Source organism: Mandrillus leucophaeus, unplaced genomic scaffold (assembly GCF_000951045.1).
Source record: "Mandrillus leucophaeus isolate KB7577 unplaced genomic scaffold, Mleu.le_1.0 Scaffold64, whole genome shotgun sequence".
Classification (NCBI taxonomy): Eukaryota; Metazoa; Chordata; class Mammalia; order Primates; family Cercopithecidae; genus Mandrillus; species Mandrillus leucophaeus.
In genome coordinates, this window is record NW_012106919.1 from 3,909,151 (window position 1) to 3,915,585 (window position 6,435).

A 6,435-nucleotide genomic window follows, 5' to 3' on the forward strand; every position below is an offset into this window, starting at 1 on the left:
GACAACAAGTGAAGTTTGAGAATCTTGCAGAGCATCCAGGTGGAGCTGTCAGTTGCAATACTGCTGGGGAGAGATATGGCTAAAGATACAGATTAGTGAGTCATCCACTTCATTGGTAATAATTAAAGTCTATGGGAATGGATTGCTCAGGTTAGCTGATCCAAAACAGAGCCTTAGGGAACACCAGCATTCAAGCAATGGGCAGAAGAGAAATAGCCCATAAAAATACAGAGAAAGAGGGATAAAACAGGTAGGAAGATAATTAAAATACTAAACAGAAAGCAATAAATACCATAAAAGAGGTACAAACAAAGTAATGTGGGAGTTCAGAGGAGTACTACAACTTAGTCTGAGTCTCTGTTAACTCACCTGTAAAATTAGGTTGGACTAAGTGATCTCTGAAATCACTTTGTCTCTAAATCTTTGAATCTATTCAATGTCTACCATGTGCCCATTAACATGGTAGATGCTATGGAAAGAAAGGCACAACCCCTACTCTGGAAGAGCTTTCTTATTTTAGTTTTTTGTTTGTTTGTTTTTAGAGATGGAGTCTTGCTCTGTCACCCAGGCTGGAGTGCAGTGGCGCAATCATAGCTCACTGAAGCCTTGAACTCCTGAGCTCAAGCGATCCTCCCACTTCAGCCTCCCAAGTAGCTGTGGTTACACCCACGCACAACCATGCCTGGTTAGAAAAATTTTCGGTTTACTGGGGAGCTTAGTCTCTACACAGCTACTGAAACAAAACAAAACAAAAAACCCGAACAAACAAAACCCACTGGAGATGGAGATCATTTATAATTAAGGGTTGAATTTTGTGGCATAGCCTGTGGGCTGCAATACAGAGAAGGAAGGTGTGATAATATGTGTATAGGAGCTTCATGGAGGAAGAGAGTGGACTTGGGCTGGATTTAGACGGAGAAGAATAATGTGGGCAGAAATAAAGGTATGAGTTCACTTACCTGACTGAACTTGAAGACCTCAGTTGGGAATTCATGGGAAGTAAGGTTTTAGATAGGTAGCATAAGGCCTACCTTACTAATCAACTTATATAACTTAGTTGGGGCTTAGAATAGACATGGAAGCAGTAGCGAGCTACTGTAGGTTGTTGGGCAGCTTTGTGATGTTTATTGTACGGGATATATTAATAGCTATTTTTATTGCACAAAATGTCTATCACTGATACGTTTTCCCATCGCCAATTTCACACTACAGTGGTTGCTGTGATGTGCTGCCCAGATCGCCTTGCTCCAGGTCTGAAGCACGCATGCATGCCCCCAGCTTCTGGGAGAGTAGACGGCTGGCAACTCTCAGCTAAGTCCTTCTCCGGGACTTGCACTCAGCTGAACAGAGCCACTTTGCCTAATGTCCCACCACCTTACCAGGAGCAGCGCACATTAATAACTGGTTGATGAGCTTTACAAAGGCCCAGCCTCCCCAACCCAGTTCAGAAAAACCTTTAAGTGTCCTCCCCGCAGCTCCAGAGCCTCCTGGCTGAGGTCTTTGTTGCAAACGCAGCACAGTTCACCTCCTGCTCAATCCTGCTTCCTTTGCTCTCAACAGGTGTTGATCCCAAGAATACTTCCTAATGAACTTCCTACATTCTAATTTCCATCTCAGTTTGTTTTCTGGGGAATGAAACTGAAACATACATGATAATTACAGTTTTCACTCAACTTTTCATCTATGTTACTTAACAATTAAACTGCAGACACATTTTGTGAGCCCAGATTTTGGTTTGAGGAATGTTCTTCAACAATTTTGACATTTGTAGTTTAGAACACCAAGATCTACCTTTTATAAAACCTGCACTCTCTAAAATCACACACCCATTTTGGCACTATACATCAGTTCAGTTTTTGTGAAGACAGTAGTAGATACAAACAGCTAAGCATACGTAAGGAATATCAATCAAAAGGAAATAATGAATTGGTGGTAACTATGTCTTAGCAGGATATACCATAGGTTAATGGAGTGCATTGCTCAGCGTCTTGTATAGTAATACTCTTGGAGACACCAGGTCCTCCGTGGAGGTAGTCCACAAGTGGAAATTTTACAGTGTTGTTTTGGATCACAAAGAAACTGTGATACCATTTGATTTTTTTTTTTTTTTTTTTTTTTTGTGCTTATCCAAAATATCTTAACCTATATACTTGGCACTTAACACTACTAAAAAAAAAATCACCAACTATGACACTATCAGACGGCTCTCAGCTAAGCACATTACTCTCCTTTAGTTTAAAAGCTCTACAAACAAAGTTCGGAAATTTAAAACTTGGAATAAAAATGGGCAAAAAAGTATTGTAAAGTTGGTGGTAATAAAGCGATCAGCATTGTTAGAATGGTTACCTCAGAGTGTTCAGAATATCAAAGTCCCCTGCAAAACATCTTGCTGAGATAATTGGTCTTGTAACTTTTTTTTTTTTTTTTTTTTTTGAGACGGAGTTTTGATCTTGTTGCCCAGGCTGGAGTGCAATGGCGTGATCTCGGCTCACTGCAACCTCTGCCTCCCAGGTTCAAACTATTCTCCTGCCTCAGCCTCCTGAGTAGCTGGGATTACAGGCGCTGGCCACCATGCCCAGCTAATTTTTGTATTTTTAGTAGAGACGAGGTTTCACCATGTTGGCCAGGCTGGTCTGGAACTTCTGACCTTGTGATCTGCCCGCCTTGGCCTCCCAAAGTGCTGGGATTACAGGCGTGAGCCACCGTGCCTGGCCAGTCTGGTAGCTCTTAAGAGGGAAAGATGAAGGGTGAAAAATGAGAAATTGTCCATCTCTATTCCCAATGGCCTATGTCCTTTTAACATTTATTATTATTATTATTATTTTAAAGACAGGGTCTTGCTCTGTTGCACAGGCTGGAGTGCAGTGGCATGATCATGGCTCACTGTAGCCTTGAACTCCTTGGCAAGCAATCCTCCCACCTCGTAGCTGGGATTACAGGCATGAGCTACACCGCCCGGCTCCTACATCACTTTTTTGTCCTTATGACGTCTGTTTTTAAAAATTTCCTTTCCTCTGTTCGCAAAGGGCAAAAATAAAACCATAATAAAAAATAAAGTAAAATATACTTTCCTCAACATGATTAATAGACACAGTTTTAGAGACAAATAAATTTCAGTGTTCACTGAAATTATCAAATTTTTAACATGGAAATAGACGGGTTTATATGGCATTCTTTATAATACAACAAATTCCGTAAAGGGAAATATATTGAAAATGCTGGGTCTGTAATTGACAGATTGCCAAAGAATAAATTATATCCTGTGCTGTAATTATGTATTCAGCAATAATGAATACTAGGAGAAAATAGCAAAGTAGTAATTATACCAATTACAATTGATTAGTTGGTATTAACATAAAAAGATGTGCTCGTTGTGTTATACTCTATTATGTCACAAAAGGCTCTGATGTATTAAAGATATTTGATTTCTTTACAAAGTCCCTTTTTATAATTGACTAAACTCAGTGAGTTTGGAAGGAAACTGGGAATTTGTATAATTACTCATGATAAAAATTTATTTATTATGCTACAATTTTCATTGTTTTATGCTACTGTAGTTTCTAATTTTCTAATCTGTTTTTCCTGTGTTATTGGTATACTAGCACTGCATTTTAAAAAATGGAACAAAGTAATCCAAAAGAACTGTACTAACTGGAACTCATAAATATCCACAATTGTTTATTTTTTGTTAGAAATTGAGATTCAAGGTAGCAAGGTAATTGCTACTCTATATAAAGTAGAGCTCTGTTGCTTTACAAATCTCCAAAGTGTGAATTTAACAATTTAGCAGGACAAATGATTTTACACTTCTGGTGAGTTGGATGCACTTCATAATTTTAACTGTAAAAGTGAAGTCTATGTGGGATTACATTTAAATTCTGAAAAAAATGCAAGGATCCTTCAATATATGAAACACCAAAGTAAATTTAATTATCTCCATTTTCTCAAGTCATGTAATGGAGAGCAGGCAGGTATAAATTGCTGCTGCATGGGTATTTATTTTACTTTTTAATGGCCTTGTGCCCTCTATGGTCAAACAAGGATACTACAGGAAATAAGCAGGACCTCTTAAAAATAGGAGGAGAGCATAACAGATGGCAGACTGAAAAGATCTTGAAACTTAGTGAAAAGCACAAAATAGAAAAGAAGCCAAATAACATTTAAGTGTGACTAACATGTTCTTAGGGCCAGTTTTAGTGAGTGGTAAAATTTAATTGTAATTATAAGCAAAAGTCTAATATATATGGCCATTAACAGAATTCAGTTTAAGACTAAGTTGTACACACATCAATAGCGTATTATTTTGAAAGCATTTAGTTGTACGGTGTGGAAGAAGAAGGGAACACCGAGCTAAGATGAAGCTGAGTTTTTTATTATCCTGAATTATGTACCCTTAAAGCCCATATCCAAATTCCCTGACCAAACTTTTTTAAGATGTAGAGAAAAAAACACTACGTTAGAGAAACTGTTGGCTAAGTGTGGTGGCTCACATTTGGAATCCTAGCACTTTGGGAGACCGAGGTGGGTGGATCACTCCTGCCCAGGTGTTTGAGACTGGCCTGGGCAACATGACGAAACCCCATCTCTACAAAAAACAGAAATCTTAGCCAGGCATGGTGGCACCTGCTTGTAATCCCAGCTACTTAGGAGGCTGAGGAGGGAGAATCACTTGAGCCCAGGAGATTGAGGCTGCAGTGAGCTGAGATTGAGCCACCACACTCTAGACTGTGCAACAGAGTGAGATCCTGTCTCAGGGGAAAAAAAAAGATTTCTGGTTGGTAAAATGTGGTACTTAAAAGCAGGACTTGAAAGTTGCACACATCACTTCAATTCCTGTCTCATTGGACACAACCTCGTCACACAGCATATGTGCATGGTTGGATGGGAAGCTCGGCAGTTAGTTTTTAGTTGAGAATCCATATGCCCAGCTAAAACTTCTGTCATTATAGGAGAGGATGGCATATATTAGAAGGACAAGTAAGGAGTCCTTGCTACAGTAAGTCACTGAGACAACAAGCTCTGAGTTTACCCCTTTCCTTCTGAAAGACATGTAAAAATACAACCGAGTGAGATATGCATAGGGATCATCTTGAATCTGTATGATATATTTAGAAAGAAAGTTATTAAAAACTGCAGGTTTTGGCTGGGCGTGGTTCACGCCTGTAATCTCAGCACTTTGGGAGGCCAAGGTGGGTGGATTACTTAAGGATAGAATGTAGAGACCAGCCTGGCCAACATGGTGAAACCCCATCTCTACTAAAAACACAAAAATTAGCCGGCGTGGTGGCATGTGCCTGTAATCCCAGCTACTTGAGAGGCTGAGGCAGGAGAATTGCTTGAACCTAGGAGGCAGAGGTTGCAGTGAGCTGGGATTGCACCAATGCACTCCAGTCTGGGTGACAGAGAGAGACCTTGTCTCAAAACACAAAAACAAAACTGCCGGTTTATTTATTTTATTTTTTTAAAATAGGGGTCTTACTATGTAGGTCACAAGCTGGTCTTAAACTCCTGGGTTTCAGCTATCCTCTCACCTGAGCCTCCCAAAGTGCTGGGATTACAGGTGTGAGCCAATGTGCCCAGCTAAAAACTGCAGATCTTAAGTTACCGTGAATAACAAATTACTTGGCCCACATCTCTCAACAAACCATAATAGCAAGTTTATTGACTTTTATGGCTATTTCCCAGCACAAACTATGAAACAGAACATCCCACTTCTCCACTCCTAAAATTATGCCATAATAAATATAACCGATTATGTTTTTCTTTAAAAAGAAAAAAAAAATCCTAGGTAGTAGTTGGGTGAACTGCTTATCATACTGGGCCAGCTAAGTGAAAAGGGTTCTCTCTCTCTATTTTATAAAGACGAGGTCTCACTATGTTGGCCAAGTTGGTCTTGAACTGCTGGTCTCAAGTGATCCTTTCCCCTCCACCTCCCAAAGTGCTAGGATTATAGGCATGAGTCACTGCTCCTGGCCAAAGGGTTGCCTCTTAACCCAGGTAAGACCCGGGGTGTAATAGACATGTTATCTTTATCTGCCCAACTACTTCCTCTCTTTGTTTTTTTTTTTTTTTTTTTTTTTTTTTTTATTTTTGGTACGGCGTCTTGGCCTGGAGGGAGGGCACGAGTGCCATCTCACCACAACCTCTCTGTCACCCAGGCTGGAGTGCAGTGGCCGGATCTCAGCTCACTGCAAGCTCCGCCTCCTGGGTTCAAGCCATTCTCCTGGCTCAGCCTCCCGAGTAGCAGGGATTACAGGCACCTTCCACCATGCTGGGATAATTTTTGTATTTTTAGTAGAGATGGGATTTCACTATATTGGTCAGGCTGGTCTTGAACTCCTGACCTCAAGTGATCCACCTGCCTAGGCCTCCCAAAGTGCTGGAATGATAGGCATGAGCCACCACGCCCAGCCCTCTGTTACCGACTTTCTTCCA